Genomic DNA, 17,702 nt, shown 5'->3' with positions numbered 1-17,702 from the left:
GAAGTGTAACAGCGCTTCCCAGAAAGCTTGAAAAATGATACTCAAAGTGCAGGAGAATAGAGAATAGGTGTCACCCTCCAAAAGAATGGCAAGCCGCCCCAGGAAGCGATTCCGGGGGAAAACGGAGACGTCTGAGAACCAACGTGCGAGCTCAGCGTGAGCTCAGAGGAACGAGCAGTCCCTCGAAACGGGGTTCTGCCCCACCTCTCTGCCAGCCTGTCTCTTGTGTGAGAACCAAACCCAAGCAGGGCCTCGCTTCAGGGAACAGCCCAGAAAAGTGTCATTCAAAAGCTAGAACTGGCTACAAATTTTCAGGCAACTTGTGTTTTCTCAAAAATCCTAACTCTGACCCTGGCCAGTAGCTCAGTGGTTACAGCATCAGGCCCTCACCAAGGGCCATCAGGTTCTATTGGGTTATAGGCACGTGCAAACAATTGATGTGTCTCTCTTCACATGGATGTGTTTCTCTCTCTTCCTCCCTTCCTCCCGCTCTCTAAACATCAATGGAAAAAATATCCTCGGATGAGGATTAACAACAACAAAAAACCCAACTCTATTGAAAGGAAAAAGCTGGTGGAGATGCTTCCTAACCAACCTGGCCTGCCGTAGGGAGAGTCACGCCGCGCCATTTCAAAGTCTTGATTTCATAGGCACCGACTTTGAAATCTACTTTGCCCACAGTGCACATACAGGTTCATGAAGCTGCTTGGAAGGTTAAGATGAAAAACACTCTGTCGATTTCATGTGACATGAGGCACTGCCCTTATCTCGTCCTGCATCCTACAGTTCTCGAATGTTCCCTGCTGCTGCTCACAGACCAGAAATGGTTTTGCCAAAGTTGAACTTTTCTTCGTCCCCAGATCTGGGATATGCCAGAACCCAAGGAAGTTACCTTCCTGGGAGTCTCCTTCCCAAATGGCTCCCTCCCTTCCCGAGGATGTGTCCCATGAAAGTGCGGATTCTGAGTCTTGGCTCACACATCAATAAATCAACATTTAGCAAAGTGATGAGGAGAGTAGCAGACCCAGGCCTTGGCCACTTAGAAAGACTTAGAAACCTGAACTGTGGACATTTGTATTGTGTCATCACTTACAGAATAATTACTGTGATCTGTGTTCCTTATGAAGCCATCCCCTTGACGATCAGGTCCTCAGAAATTCATGCCGAAAGCATGTCTAGTCTTCAGAATCGGCACACACACATGAAGTGAAATAGGCATGAGGAATACAGCTTTCCTGGACACCATCATTATAAAGGCCGTTTGTAATTTGTATCTCACCGGTTCAAAGCAGGCCAAGAAAGGACAAATGCGCTAGTAAAATCCAGCACGTGTTCATTGCCACACAGAAAGATCTATAGGCCACTTCTACTGTCAAAGGCCAGCTTATTGCTTTGATAAGGTTTAACGTGAGATAAAACCAGACAGTCTTATTCTTATCACGCTCTGCAACTGTCGTGATGACTAATGAACTTGTCTGTGATCACACAGCCGGAGTCGAACCCAGGTCTCGACCCTCTGTCAGACCTCACTTCTCCATTTGGCTCATAAAATGCTGGTGGGAAGGCAGGACAGCAGGCAGACAGGCAGACCAGAAGGAAGGAAAGGGAAACCTCCCATTGCCTCCTGACATGACTACCTTCAAGTTAAGTGTCTATTGTGCAAACAATTTTCCAAGAAGTTCCTTCACCATCATTGGCTACACACTCTGGAACCCCATGGTCTTTATTGACTGTACAGTTGCATACATCCCAAAGGCACTCAAATAAGGTGCGTAATTTTTTTAATAATCTACTTGTTCTTTTAGAGAGTAAGGGAGTGGGAGAGAGAAACATCGATATGAGAGTGAAACATTGATCAGCTGCCTCCTGCACACCCCCTACAAAGGATCAAGCCCCCACTTAGGCATGTGCCCTGTCAGAGAATCAGACTGGCCACCTTTCGGTGCCTGGGACGAGGCCCAACCAACTGAGCCACACCAGCCAGGGCTAGGTGCATATTTTTTAATACTAAGTATAAAGATGTTAAATCGACTACAACCATTTACATTTTAGCATAACACAATGGAGGTGGCGCCTGAAGTTCACAGATGCAGCAGAAATAAGGGAAATCACTTCCATAGATTTTTAGGTTTAAAATTTTTTGCTATTTATTGGTAGATGTGAACCAAAAAAAAAAAAAATTATTCTAAATGGGGGTAGTAGCTGAAAAGATTGACAGAGGAGGTGATGTGACAGGCTGGGTTAGGTAATCAAGCCAGATGAAGAAGCGGGGATTGACCAAGGGCAAGGGCGGGAGCAGAGGTGGGAACATTCCAGCACCAGGGCTGGGCCGGGACCCAGGCATGGAGTTCCAGGGGTGGGTCCAGTCCATCCCTGCGGGCTCCGAGTTTAAGACTTGCCCTGCGTTCCACAGCTGGGTGAAAGCCTGTGGCTGGGTCCCTACCTGACTCCTGCTTCACCCACGTCATTCTCCCTCCCACACACACAGTCTTCGTCCTCCCACTTGTCCCCATGCCTTCCATACCTGTTGATCTCTTTGGCTGCCACAGCATGACATGATGTAACCGGTATCCCCTCCTTAGCATAGGGATGCGTTTGTGCGAATATGTGGAAGTTGTGTGTAGCCCTCAAAGGCTTCTCAAAGTTGCCAAATTAGTTATGATTCCACAGGGTTTCTATTTTTTCTCCCAAACCAAAGAGAAAGGATGTCTTTCCCCTACTTATTCAATAAGACACAGTTCAGCTGTTAATTCTTGTATTCCTCCCCTGAGCTTCGCCTTTCGCCTAGTTTCTTCTTTGAGACTGGCCCTTTCCAGAAGTATCGAAATGGCCTGGTTAGCCTTTTCCTTGCCCACTAGCCCATGAGCCGTTTGTGGTCTGTCACATTCATTGGTGTAATGAATGGTGAGAGCTGCCATGCATCACATATCTTCCCTGAGCCAGACGCTGTGGCAAATACTTTGTGTGTATTGTTTCATTTGAAGATACTCATCGAGACTCAGAGAGGTGAGGCAATTTCCCCAAAGCCTCCCAGCCAGATCTGACGCCAGGTGGCCCTGACTCCATCGCCCATAGAATCACCTGCTACACATCAAAGAACCTGGCACACACAGCTATTCAGTGCATGTTTGTTGAATTCAACTGAAAGAAGGAAAAGGAACTGGGGGGGGGAGAGTAGAGGAGAAGGTGCACCCCAAACCAGATCTCGGAGCTGTTTGCTCGGACCCCTGATCCAAAGCTGATTCTAGTGTCATCAGCAAGACGGTTGAAAGTGTGTCTCACAGGCTATCGGAAAGCAACATGTCCTGAGTGTGTTAGGGCGGTCTCGGAGCTCCCTGTGACGTTAGTGGGAAGAATACGAAAGCAAAGCCATGGACAGAGTCTGGCACTGAATAATCGTGGCTCTCATTCCGGAAACAATTGATGTCTGTTGTCACCAAAGCCGAGACCTCCAGAGCAACTCGGGAATGCCACAAGTCACCCCAAGTCTAGAACACCATGGATCTGAGAGGATTCAAAGCCTGAGCAGGGACAGAAATCAGCCCACTCACACGAGCATTTTCTTCCAAAGCCCTACTTCGTCATAACCGTTTAGGCACCTTCACTTCTGCTGGTATCCTGATGTCAATCTTCAGAAACGGTGAAGACTTTCAAAGCTCAGTACCATCAAATGTGTTTAAACTTGTTCAGAACGTCTCACACCCCCATGGTAATTTAGCATACATGCTCAACAAGAATTAACAGCCCCCAGTGTTGATTTAGTCATTTGTGCTGTCTATTAAATCATGTCTCTTTTCTAATGCCCACTTTCTTTGAGTTCTTGTTTGCTTCAGTGTTGAGACAACAGCTACACCACCACATCAAGGGAGGCGGGTGAGTGGAATGGCTGCCAGAGCCCTGGCTGGTTTGGCTCAGTGGTTGAGTGTCAGCCCATGGACTGAAGGGTCGTGGGTTTGATTCCCGGTCAAGGGCATGTACCTCAGTTGCAGGTTTGATCCCCGGTCCCTGTCGGGGAGTGTGCAGGAGGTAAACAGTTGATGTGTCTCTCTCACATTTCTCTCTCCCCCTCCTCTCTCTCTCTTCCACTCTCTTTAAAGATCAATGGAAAAAATATCCTCCGGTGAGGATAAAAAAAAGACTGCCAGACACATAGGTAGTCAGGCCTCTCAGGCTAAGGGACTGTGAATCTTAAGAAGATAAGGATACAAAACTGGAATGCGCTTTAGCCCTGTGTGGCAGCCACTTCCCAGTGGTGGATGAGGGTGAGTGGAAGGGACAGTCTCATAGAGATCCTACCTCCATAGGCCCTGGTGTGTTCACAGCGGGGCTGGGGCCAGAGACCTGCAGAGGCGCAGGGAGCCAGGCCTGAGAGCAGGTGCTCCTCCGGACAGTGGCCCCATTGAGCAGAGGAAGGTGCGGAGCGAAGGACAAGTGTTCCTGAAATAGGTTTTGAACTTCCTCTTTAACGCATACAGTCAGCAGCATATCCGGGCCCTTAGTAAGAGCCCGTCGGGTGTGGTGACAACAGTGTGGGTGTGATGACAGCAGCCTGTGTGGGCCGCCGCTGCGCTATCCGGGGGCTGAGCTGCGTGAATCTGAGGGTGGGTTTTGATTTCAGTGGGAGCTCGGCACGCAGTAGGGCCACTGTTTAGGTCTCTGCAGAGGGGATCATCTTCATGAGGCAGACTGCCTGGAGGAGGCCTCGATTCCTGACAGGGACAGGGGACAGGAATGGCTCCAGAAACCAGAGCGCCTGCAAACTATGTAAAGTCGCTCCTTTAAAAAAGCCTGGACCTTCACATGTAGGGATTTCAATTCCTATACAGTGGGGCCTTGACTTACGAGTGTCCCGACTAAAGAGTTTTTTGAGATACCAGCTGTCTCCCGGCCAATTTTTTGCATTGAGTTGATAGAGTAATTTGAGTTAACGAGCTCCTTAACGAGCTCGGTCTCGGAACAAATTAAACTTGTAAGTCAAGGCCCCACTGTATTGGAAAATGTGTTCTCTGGGCTATTTCTTTGGACTGGAAAATTATGGCTCCTTTTGTACAAATAAAGTAGCACAGCCTATGGGAAAGGGCTCAGGCGCCATGCACTTGTTGGGAGTTAATTTCTTCATGCCAGGTGAGGAGGAGCTCAGCTTCTCTCCTGGACTACACGCTCCAAGTTCGAGCATCCTTGCCTGGCCATCGTGGCTCAGTGGTTGAGTGTCGACCTGTGAACCAAGAGGTCGCACAGCTCAGCTCCCAGTCAGGGCACATGCCCAGGTTGTGGGCTCAATCCCCAGTGGGGGGTGTCCAGGAGGCAGCCTATCAGTGATTCTCTCTCATCATTGACGTTTCTCTCTCCCCCTCTCCCTTCCTCTCTGAAGTCAATAAAAAATATATATTGTTTAAAAGAGCATCCTTTATATGTTTTCTTTTTTTTGGCAAATTCTATCTCTGCCTCTATCTTTGTAGTCTAAAAACCTTGGCAAGTTAACATTAAACAAGCAAGTCATTCGTCATTAGAAAAGAATGAATATAGAAAGCCTCTTTCAACAAAACCTCCTCTAAGTCAAAATTTGATGGCTTTCACAAAAGTAGGCTTCCATTCAGTGAAAAATGTTGTTGGATTCTTTAGCCATTGCGGGGAGCTGGAGTGATTAAAATGTTTTATAATGCGCTATTGTTTTCCATAAAACTCTAGTGTGGCCCGTTCCCCGGCCACAGAAATGTAAGCACTTCTTGGCAAATACCCCGACTGGCAAATACATCGGACCGGGCAGGACGATGTATAATTAATGTCGAGTGTCACTGCCCTTCTCCAATGCCATCCGCCCACTGCCCAGCATCAGCTTCCTCCCACTCTTCCTGTCTTCAGAGCTTGGTTTACGCTACTTTGGTTCTGAATATATCAGGATTGAATTCCACTTTCTGTCCTGAGAGCTCACCTGACAAAAATCAGGTTCAGGCGACAAGAGCTAATGAGCTTCTGTCTCCGCGATAGGGGTACAGAATGAGCCAGCATTTTCCCGGTTAGAGACACAGGGGAGGGCAAAAGTGGGCTCACAGTTGTCCATATGGAAAATAATACAGTAATTAATAAATAATGATACAAGCATAAACTTGGTGTTTGGGGTACTCTAAACTGTAACCCTGCTTTCTCCCATCCCTGTAGCATTCAAGTTAGTAAAGATTTTTTAAAAGAGAACATTCTGCAGCTACTTTTTAGGGGTATTTTTTTGTTCTCAATTTTTTAAGCGTTTTCTATGAGCTCTGCTTGACAAGTATTGGGAGAGAATGTCTGGCAACTGTTAATGGAACCACAGGCTCTCTTTCTTTCTCTCTTTCTTGTGTCTATAAACCTACTAGACAGGATCAAGTCCAAAGAACTGATAAAGTAAAAAGGTATTTGCCCATTAAAAGGAAAGCAGGAATAAAAGTAATATTCCTGAATATCTTGCCATATTGAAGTGGGATCAGAGGAAAAACCCTGAGATTCAAGTACATTATCATGAAGCTGAAGGGTCTAATGAGGAAAACCATTAATTGTGAAAACCAAAATTCCAAGTCAGTCCTAGGGCCAACTTTATTTTATAGAAGTAAAGCTGTGAATTTTAATTACATAGTTCTTCCTGTGAGGTTCCTGGGAAGGAAATTTAAAAGATGGCCCTAGCTGGTTTGGCTCAGTGGATAGAGCGTTGGCCCGCAGACTGAAGGGTCCCGGGTTCAATTCCAGTCAAGGGCACATACGTTGGTTGCAGACTCAATCCCTGGTCCTGGTCAGGGCGTGTGTGGAAGGCAACCAATCGATGTTCTCTCTCACATCGATGTTTCTCTCTTTCTGTCTCTTCCCCTCCCTTCCACTCTCTAAAAATCAATGGGGAAAATATCCTTGGGTGAGGATTAACACTAAAATATAAAAATAAAAACAAAAGACGAATTTAGGAATGAAATTTAGGAATAGCGCCTAATGGGGCTAATGGGGGTTAGTATGCCCTAGGGCAGTGATGGCAAACCTATGACACACGTGTCAGAGGTGACACGCGAACTCATTTTTTTTGGTTGATTTTTCTTTGTTAAGTGGCATTTAAATATATAAAATAAATATCAAAAATATAAGTCTTTGTTTTACTATGGTTGCAAATATCAAAAAATTTCTATATGTGACACGGCACCAGAGTTAAGTTAGGGTTTTTCAAAATGCTGACATGCTGAGCTCAAAAGGTTCGCCATCACTGCCCTAGGGAGCCCATACTGGCTGTGAACACGTGGAAATTCTTTTGTACCCATTGGTCAATAGCTACGGCCTCCAGAATGCCTTCCGCCACCCCATGGCTGCCCAGGTCCCTCTTTGAGACCCCGCCACTTATGTCCCCAAGACCCAGCTACTAAAGGGGCAACACCCAGTGCAACAAGGGGTGCCCAAGAGCCCGCCTACCCCAGGGCCGCAGTCGGTCAGAGCCTGTGTTATTTAAAGACCGGATTGAACAAATTGTGAGCAAAGCCTGGAGTCGCAGGAACGTGGGAGAGCGTGAAAGTCACTGCAGAGCTTTTCTCGGCCTGTTGCTTTGCTGATTCACGAGTATCTGCAAAAATTCTCATCCTCCCCCATCCTCTCATTCTGGCAGCATATCTCCTTTTGTACCAAATCATTAGGCTGGAAAGTATAAAATGAAGTTCCTTATGACAACATTACAAATGGAAACCCGAGAGGGTGCCCGAGCATGAATGGGTCATTTGAGATAACCCAGCCGCCTGTGTGTGAGCCGCGGCTGGTGGGGTGGGGACGCCTGGATCCACCCAGCACCTGGTGCCGGCTGTGGGCCCTTCAGAATCCCAGGGCCTGCAGCCTCCCAGGGCCTGTGTGCGACACCAACGACAGTCGGTCGTATTATCGATTGGCATTTAGATGCTAATACCAGAAGGGAGGTTGTTAGGTTTCTTGCTGTGCATTTCTAAGCTTGATGAGGTCTGTAATATTATTGCCTTTTCCGCTGGAAAACAGCTGATGGCACAGGGATCATTTTGGGACCTCTCAGTGCCCAGAGAGAATGAAGAAGAAAAAAAAATCTTAACTCATGGATAACGTGCCCATGAGGAAAAATCATAGCATTTCAAAAAGTGGCTGATGCAAATTAAAGAACGCCGTCAGGGCTGAAGGGGTGTCATTAACACGTTCAAGTATCAACACGTTCATTAAATCAGAGAAGCAGAGCTTTGGGAACAGCAAAGGACCTAGGTTTCGTTTGGTAAATGTGGTTATTCAGTACACCGTGTGTGATTCAGTACTAAGTACAATTTTTCTGGAATGCTCCTCAAATTTGAACTCTGTTTTTGAATGGAGGCCCAATGGCACTTGTGTAGGAATTTTCCTTATTTGAAAAGTCTAAGTGTTGTCATGGAGAAATTGTCAGTGGCTCTAATAATACAGAATGGGATTAGCCCAGGTGAGGCACATGTGAGTAATAGGGAGAGAATAATTATCAGATAAGATGCCGTGGGTGGCAGCTGCCGAGACCTCCAGCCCTGGGCCCGAGCTCATCCTGCTTGTGGTAGGCTGTTGGGCCCCCTCCCCTTCCTGCCATGGGGAACGGCTGCTCCCTCTCACGCTGACCTGACAAAGTTTTGCTCTTTTGTGTGTACATTTCCTAGTTCTTTATTGCCTCCACGAAGCACAGACAGTGCTGTGCACTAGGGATTATTCAGAAGACCCTGACTGAGTGAATGGTTGATGCCTGTGGGCAGATTTTGGTTATTCTTTCTCTGTGTAATGCAAGATGAGAGGTAACATTTCTTACCTGGACTAGTTGAGGCTCGCCTATTTTCAATGGGTCCTGCATCAAGCCCTCCACACTACCAGCTGGAGTCTGTTTTAAGTAGGACCACACTTTACATTTTAGATTGCCCCTTTGTGCCTAATCTCATGCAGTTATGATGCCCTACCCAACTTTTAATTCAGCAAAGCCCCATGGCAATGAGACCGAAATACGTGCTGCTCACAGGTCTGAATATTGTAAGAGTATTTGTCTCACTGTTGAGCCCGATCCTTCCTGACTTGGGCCTAGAGCAGTGATGGTGAACCTTTTGAGCTCGGCGTGTCAGCATTTTGAAAAACCCTAACTTAACTCTGGTGTCGTGTCACATATACAAATTTTTTGATATTTGCAATCATAGTAAAACAAAGACTTATATTTTTGATATTTATTTTATATATTTAAATGCCATTGTTTAACAAAGAAAAATCAACCAAAAAAATGAGTTCACGTGTCACCTCTGACACGCATGTCATGGGTTCGCCATCACTGGCCTAGACATTGAAACCGTATTCGTGGACTCTAAAAATAGCCAGTGGACTGTGACACCCTCAGACACTGAGACTCAGCTTCTCATCCATCCACCCATCTGTCCATCTAACCATCCACCCAATATTTACTGAATAGTCACTATATTTTGGGTTCTGTGTTGGTGCTAGAGAGGGCAATCCAACACACCCCTTGCCCTTAAGTAGCTCGTGGCCTGGTGGGGTGTAGAGACACGGAGTCTCACATATCATCAGTGCAATAACAATCTGTAATGGACATATGGGCAATGCATTCTGAAAGTACAAAAGACAGAAGGACTCATTCTCATGGAATCTGGGGAGCATTTTAGGGGAGAAATGACAGTTTAGCTGAGTCTTACAGCATGAGTCGTTTTTTAGGAGGAGACAGGTAGGAAGGGCCCTCTAGGCAGAGGGAACAGCCTAAGCAAAGCCACAGAACACTGCTGGGCCTGTCTCTGGGAGCTGTGAGGACCATCTCCTGTCCTGGTTTGGGCTGTGTCAGTCTGCCCTGAACTGTGGCTGCCCCATAGCCCACTGGGAGCACTTGCCACACCCTCCACAGGTTAGGGAGATCTAGTAAGAGACATCAGTGTCTGGTGTGGCTGGAGTGAGCCTCCTGGACACATTGAGCTTTGACTCCTGACCTACGGTTCTGGCTCCTGAACCCTCCACTCTAGCCACACAACCCCTGAGAGAGTAGTGGTTGGAGTAGAGACCAACACTGTTAGGTTCTCCAATTGAGCTGCCTCTTTTCGCTGTACCTCCCCACGAGGAAACTTGCCCACCAGTAGAGAGCAGTGAGCCCAGCCTCCGCCCAAGCAGAGCAGGCAGGGGGCTTCATGACCTGCACCTTTGGACCAGGAGATGGGCCCCAGATGCAGCAGGCACGTGTTTGGTGGCTTTGCACCTGGGAGAACTCCAGGGCCGTGCAGCAGATGCTGCGTAGGACGACCTGGCTAAACATTTCCACCTCCAGTTGAGGCTGAATCCTACCTTGAGGTGTGAGCTGGCTTGGAAGAGCCGCCCAAACCTCTGCTGGCTTCATGGCCACCCACCTCCCAGCGCTAACAGTGCAGACCTGTGCAGTCTGCCGTGGCCCTTGGGTGTCACCACCCCCCGGGAGCACAGTCTCACCGCCGGCTCCTCTGTGAAGTCACTGCGGGCCATTGTGTGTGTGTCCATACACACCTTCGGGCCGCACATGTGGAACTTCCACAGCTCAGTCAGCGGAGATGGTACTGTGGTGCCTGGGAAAGACCCCCACGAGTGGTCTGGTCTCCTGTGCGCTCAGTCTTCTGTCTGAAGGAGAAGGGCACCATGCCATTCAGATGTGGGACATCATCCTGGACGGTTATTGCATTTGTCATGTTGAAGAAGAGAGTGGATGGGCCCATGGTTGGCGTGTGCTGTGGGTGCGGGTGACCCAGGACCCCATTCCTTTGGGTCGTAATCTCCACTTTACTTCTCTGTGGCCACCGCTGAGTTAGGGTTTAGAAAAATAACTCTCCATACAGGTAAAAACAAATGTCATCTAAAGAAATCTCTTACTTGCATTTTTATGGTGATGTTAACAACCATATGTAGGAAGCATAAGGGATATAAGGAGAAAAGGGAAACCTTATGCACTGATGGTGGGAATGTACTAGTAAATTGGTGCAGCTTCTATGGTAAACATTGGAGATGCCTCAAAAAATTAAAAACAGAACTCCCACATAATTTGGCAGTTCCACTGCTGGGTATTTATCTGAAGAAATAGAAAACACTATCTTTAATAGATATCTGCATCCCATGTTTATTGAAGCATTAGCTACAATAGCCAAGACATGGAAACAACCCAAAGACCCATGAACAGATGAATGGGTAAAGAAAATGTGTAATGTATACATATGCAATGGAGTATTATTCAGCCTTAAAAAGGAAGGAAATCCTGTCATTTGCGAAAACATGGATGGACCTTGAAGGCATTATTCTAAGTGAAATAAGTTGGACAGAGAATGACAAATACTGTATGATATTACTTATGTGTGGAATCTTAAAAAACAACAACACACACCCCAAATTGAACTCTTAGATAGAGAACAGATTGGTGGTTATCAGAGGCAACAGAGGGAGGTTGAGGTAACATAAGTTTTAAAAAAGAAGCATAAGTAAATACGTGAGTTAAAAGAGTAGGTTCACTTAATATTTTTTAAAAGTAGGTCAGATCTGCACATGAAATAGGCAACCAGATAATCTAAGATGAAATGTTATTCTTTAGGGTTCTGCAAATTTTAAACTTGTCCAGTGGGTGTTATGGCAGCGTTACCGTTAAAGGTTTTGGCCTGTGAAGTAAAATGCAACTTCATGAAGGTGGGGTGTTTTTTAAACTAGCATGCAGCCCGAAGTGCTGAACTTGTAGCTGCTAATTTGGACTGGTGAACAGAATTCCTGTTTTATAGCTTATCCTATTGAGAAACAAATTTACTAACCTCTATTCTATAGTTAACTTATTTATTAAGGATAACAGATTTTTAAATAGTCTAAGGTTCTGGTGTTTTCTCTTAAGAAATGTATTTAGAATCAGATTTTCTTGAGTAAAAGGAAGGTCACGTTTAGTGGAAGTGCCCATTGGTTATCTGGCGACACATCCTGCATGAAGGCCTGGAGCTCAGCCCTCTGGAACGGTGGCCGCTGTGGCCAGCCCTCTCTCTATTCAGGGGACTGGCATCCACCAGGGAGAGAGGGACGTGACTCCTCTGACCCACCCCGGGACATTTGCCTTCTTTTAAAACTTTTTTTTCCCTTTTTTTAAGGATACATGCCTAATCAGTAGCTTTGTGTCTTTCAGGAGATGTTGTACTTTGTGTTACCAAACAATTTCTTATTGGCATAAAACGGGGGGAAAAATCTACCTACCCTAAGAATTCATTGCCTCTTAAAAGAAAAAAAAAGTTTCTCCTTCCAGTTTCTAAAAAGAGCTATCCACTTTCAAACTGGTTTATCCACTCAGGCCTCGAAGCACCCAGGCCGTGACAAGCCCCGGTGCCAGTATCCTTCATCTCGGTTTCTCCCAGGCAGCACTCAGAATCTAAAGAGTATGTTTTGAGAACGTATTTGCCCCTTCGGCGGAGCTGCAGAGTGTAAATGAGATGAATCCTGAGCAAAAAACCGAGGATACACACTTCTGGAGTCACAGAAAATGCCGAGTGATAGAGTTTACACCAGTGGTTCCTAGCGTGAGGCACATGCCCTGCAGGGGGGCAGTTTGATATTTAAGGGGGCCAATTTGAGAACGAGTTATTAACAGTGAATTTTTTGCATTTCTTATGGTTCTAGGGGACTCATATACACTATAAAACTGTATATTATGACATATTTATCAATTTCAGTTCTTTTATATGTTTTGAAACTATTTGCTATTTTTCATATCACTTCATATTATTATTATTTTTTAACAATTTCTTAGTGATTTCTTCCTCAGTATTTCATCTGCCCTTTCATCCTTTTATTTCTCTCTTTCATGGATGCCATGTTCTTGGGAAGCTTGTTTAGACCAAGTTAATGGCCTTTTAGGCTTCCTCCACGTGAATAGGAGTGCACTTTGAATAATAAGAATTATATGTCATGGGGGGGCATCAGGATTTCTGAGATGCTTAGGTGGGGCGTGGCCAAACAAGGTTGGGAGCCCCTGGTTTACAGTCTTGCTCAGATTTATATGTTTGGGATAAATGGTTATCAGCCGTGGTTCAGGATATACATGCTACATTATAGGTGAATGTTGCCTCTGGAAATATGTTTTCCCTTTTACAGTAATTGCTAACCTGTTTTAAAAAGGTCACAGGTGTGTCTTTTTTAAAATTAACTTTTCTGCTTTGTCATCACATTTTAAAGGTAAGATACAGAGATTACATGTTTGTTGAAAAGCCTGCAGTGAGGAGTCTTATCTCTGAGGATTATTCTTGCTCTTTTGCAATCTTTCCTTAAAGGCGCCGAGTAAGAGTCGTTTACTAGCCACAGAGACAAAATGCATTAGGTTGTAACAGCAGATCTAAATTAAAAGCTCAGTAACTTGGAACAAATGGGTCCCTCATTTCATTTCCAAACTGAAATCCCGGTCGCATTTTATTATCTCTCAACCTTTCTTACTGCAAACCATCAACCCACCAACTTCCTCCTGGCTCCTTTGAGCTCTGAGCCGCACCTTTACGGCGCCATAAATCCCCACGTCACCGGGGGGCGCTGTCATGGGCGTTCTTTGCCTTCGAGCCAGAGGTGTCTGTCTTTGAAGACATCTTTGCAATACTTCGAATTCACTCCGCAAAGCGATACCCGACCGAACAATGGAAAACATCAATTTGGAAAACATGGTTTGGCTTTCGTCTCGGGATGGAAAAGGAAAGTGGTCCGCGTTGCGCGTGTGGTTCTGTGACGGAAACTCCCTTTCTCATGCTCTGATACCTTTGTTTGGGGCAGAGCCTCCTCGGGCAGGAAGTGGGGAGAAGAGCGCAGGCTGCTCTCACCCACCTGAAGACAGGGGCCATTTTAAAGATACTGTTACAGGGGAAATGGTCAGGGTCATAAAGTTGTCAGTGAAGTGCACTCTCCCGGGGCTTGCCGTGGGATGTATGGGGAGGGGGTGGGGGTGGGGGGGGGGACCAGGGCCCGGCCAGGTGGCCCCGAGCAGCCTGCACACGGCCCTGGTGAGCTGCCCGCAGCCAGTGCCCGGCTCCTGGGTCTGCCAGGGAGCTGCTGTCACGCAGGGGCGGGAGGCTGGGCGAGATGGGGCTCTTAAGGGGGGAGACAACACTGCTCTTCCTCGAACCTGGAACTTCTAGGCCCATCTGTCCGCGGCCACGTCCCCTGGGTCTGGCCTCACTCCTGCACCCAGCCCTGCGCTGCCTCCTGCAGAAGCCGATCCTTCAGAGGAATTTGTTTTCCAAGCTTTGAAAACAAAATTACTGGGAGGGTAAGAGAAAACCCAAGCCTCCAGTCCTTGGGCAGCACGCCACCAAGCTCCTTGAACTCCAGCCCTGGGGTTTTATGTCCCTTTGAAATAGACCCGGTTTGGGTTGAACCTGCACTTCCTAGCATCTGGAGAAGAGGAGGAAGAATCCACTATTTTTAAAAGGAACTTTCTGGAAAGGGTACAAAACCTGATAATTAAAAAAATAAAACGCAAGCCCTCAGCTGCACAAACAGCCCTTGTTCTCGGCCAGCGAAGGTCTGTCAGGGGTGCCCACCTTCCCCTCCCCAAGAAGAGCAATTAAGGAGACCAGGAAGCAACGCCGGGTCGGGTCTGTTTTCTAGCAAAGCCTTTTCCATCACCGGCTTTGATCTGGCTGTGGGTGTGGGAGGGGAGCGCCAGCCGCCTGCCCGGGCCTCCAGCCCTGTTTGCAGGCACTGTGCTGGGGTGGCGTTTTCTCCCTCTCGACGTGTTTTCTTGCATCGGCGTGTACACATCTGTCTTTATACCCAGCCGCTTTCCTGGCCCCAAACAAGTTCTCTGTGAGTTTCCCCAACCGAGCTCAGTGGGATCTCTGTCAGCTGCAAGATTTATGTCAGCTTGTTCAGTCCTGAGAACTGTTCCTTCGGCTCGCCACATCTGGATTTAATTGCAAAGACATTAAGTGCGCTGCAAAAGCATGTTTTAGGGCCGTGCTTTATAGACACCCCGGTTAAAGGAGCGGAGGGCTGTAGGTTCGCGTGGGATGAGCCAAGACAGCATCGCAGAAGTGGAAAGCACGGAGGGAGTCCTTTCTGCAAGGGCTGCTGGGAGGGAGACCGTCCTGTTCGAGGACCATTGCGCTGTTTCGGCTGCTTCGGGAGAGAAGGGTGCCGAGGGGCCTGCCAGCCGCAGATTTTGTCTGGCAGCACGTGGCACCCACCCATGGCTACCCAGGGTGTTTTCATGGCCGGTTTCGTGGGCAACCTTGTGTGCTGGCATTTGGGCGTGTAATACACAAACGTCTTAGGGGCGCCGGAGGGTGGTTGGTAACTGCAGATGCCGTCAGCTTCTTGCCTCACCATCCCCTCCAGGGGTGGTGCGAGAGCCCCAGGGCGGCCACCACACCCTGCGTGTCTCAATACATAACAATAGAGGCATCCAGTCCGCTTGGAGCAAAGACAGAACACACGCTTACGAGTACTTGTGTCATTTAGCAGAAGCCCTCCCTCCGCAGCCCCCTCCCCGCTTTGCACACACTGGTAGGTTTTAAAGAAACACATCCCAGATCGAGGGCAGAGGGGCCCTTTGTAAATGGGGTCTGTGTTTTCAGACTTGTGGCTGCTGTTCAAAAGGAGAATGACAAGAAAAGTTGTCATGAGAGGAATAGCAACATGTTTCTTTTATCTGTATTATAGTTTGAAACCCTGAACTTCCTAGAATGACTGAGATTCTCTGCCGTCTTAGCTCCCAAAGGACTTATTATTGGAGGGTATTTCGTTTCCTGTGTTTAAACTCATCTTATCCATGGCCTTCGTGATCAGGGGCTTTTAACAATTTTTTTTAAAAATATGCTTTTATTGATTGTTGGAGAGGGAAGAAGGGAGATGGGATAGAGAGGTAGGAACATCAATGATGAGAGAGCACCATCATCGATTGGCTGCCTCCTGCACGCCTCCTACTGGGGATCAAGCCTGCAACCTGGCACGTGCCCTGACCGGGAATCGAACTGGAGCGACCTCTTGGTTTCTGGATTGAAGCTGAACCCCTGAGCCATACCGGCTGGGCTAGGGACTTTTAACCTTTTTTGAGCCACGGACCCTTTTGGCAATCTGGGGAAACCTCCGGACCTCTTCCCAGAAGAATATTTTAACCTACATAAAAGTTATATTGAAATCAATTATCAAAGTATTCTAAGAATTAGTTTGTGCTTTCCTTTTGTTGACGCACGGCAGCAAGATGGCAGCGCAACTTTCCAAGAAGAGGAAGTTTGAAACTGAAGAAACTGAACGAGTTTCTCACTCGGGAGCTGGCTGAAGATGGCTACTCTGGAGTTGAGGTCCGGGTTACACCAAACGGGACAGAAATTATTATCTTGGCCGCCAGGACGCAGAATGTTCCCGGTGAGAAGGGCCGACGGATCCGGGAATGGACTGCTGTGGTTCAGAAGAGGTTTGGCTTCCCTGAGGGCAGTGGAGAGCTCTGTGCTGAAAAGGTGGCCGTGAGAGGTCTGTGTGCCATTGCCCAGGCGGAGTCTCTGTGTTACAAACTCCTCGGAGGCCTTGCTGTGCGGGGCGTGCTGTGCTGTGCTGCGGTTCATCATGAGAGTGGGGCCGAAGGCTGCGAGGTGGTGTCTGGGAAACTCCGAGGACAGAGGGCTGAATCCATGGATTTTGTTGAGGGTCTGATGATCCGCAGGGGGGACCCTGTTAACTACTGTGCTGACACTGCCGGGCGCCATGTGCTGCCCAGGCGAGGTGTGCGGGGCCTCAAAGCGAAGATCACGCTTCCTTGGGACCCCAGTGGTAAGAGAGGCCCTAAGAGCATCGTGGAACCCAAAGACGAGAGACCGCCCACCACCCCATCTCGGAACAGAAGGGTGGGAGGCCAGAGCTGCCTGCCATGCCCCAGCCCGTACCCACAGCTTCACAGGGTCTCCTTGGCGGTTGGATCTGGAGTCTGGATGTTGCTCTATAAAGACCTTTAATAAAATCTTTTTAAAAGAAAAGAAAAAAAAGAATTAGTTTGTGCTGCATCAGGAAATGTGTTTATTAGCACATTGCCTGGTTCTAGCAGATGGTCCAATAACTATATTTCTAATTTACTTCCAGTGTTTCTAATAATATGCCTAAAAAGTGCTAAGTTTCTGTTAGTTGTAATATACATAAAAAGATGTACGGTCTTCCCTGTTAAATCCCCAGAGCCCCTTATCCCCAGGGGAACCAAAGTGAGCCCCTGGCTTGGTGCGGATGCCCATCTAACCGGCAGCCGTGGGCCATGAACCTCCCAGGCAGCCCCTGGCCTGCGGGAGCCTCGGCCAGGCTGAGTGATGGGTCCTCTGCTTACCTGCGGCCCTCCCTGCACCCCTGCTGGGGAGGTGCGTCTCCTTGGAAGTTGGGGAAGGTGCCCAGGGTCAGGTCAGAGCAGGGAGCAGCGGGGGGTGCCCCAAAAGCCTCTCTGCACCCTAACCAGTCAGCCCTTCTGGGCCTCATAGGCCAAAGACAGAGAAGGCGTCTGCCTGGGTGAGGTAAGAGCTGGGGAAGATCAAGTCTGTTCTGCTGTCTCCTGACCAGTCTCCCTGCTGCCGGCACCGTCCGCTGAGGGCACACAGCTCAGAAAACACCTCTGAGTGAGCTGCTGCCCTGGTTAAAGGCCCTGTGTGGCTAGAGTCCTTTCTCTCTGAAATGACACCCCAGCCCTTGTTATAGGCTGACGGGTGTCCCCCCAGATCCGAGTGGTGAAGCCCTCACCCCCT

General features: G+C 47.9%; 1 protein-coding gene and 1 pseudogene across 7 annotated transcripts in view; both read left to right on the top strand.

The window, feature by feature from the left end:
• STAU2 (staufen double-stranded RNA binding protein 2) overlaps positions 1–17,702 on the top strand; it is a 226,977-nt gene that overhangs the window by 189,643 nt on the left and 19,632 nt on the right. The gene's annotated exons all lie outside the window — the stretch shown is intronic.
• On the top strand, positions 5,091–16,973 carry LOC308533222 (small ribosomal subunit protein uS3-like; annotated as a pseudogene). Its single transcript has 2 exons — positions 5,091–5,124; positions 16,183–16,973. The product of its transcript is annotated as a small ribosomal subunit protein uS3-like (transcript).

Source organism: Myotis nattereri, assembly GCF_964212035.1.
Source record: "Myotis nattereri genome assembly, chromosome: 17".
Classification (NCBI taxonomy): Eukaryota; Metazoa; Chordata; class Mammalia; order Chiroptera; family Vespertilionidae; genus Myotis; species Myotis nattereri.
This window is presented reverse-complemented; position numbering and strand designations above follow the sequence as displayed.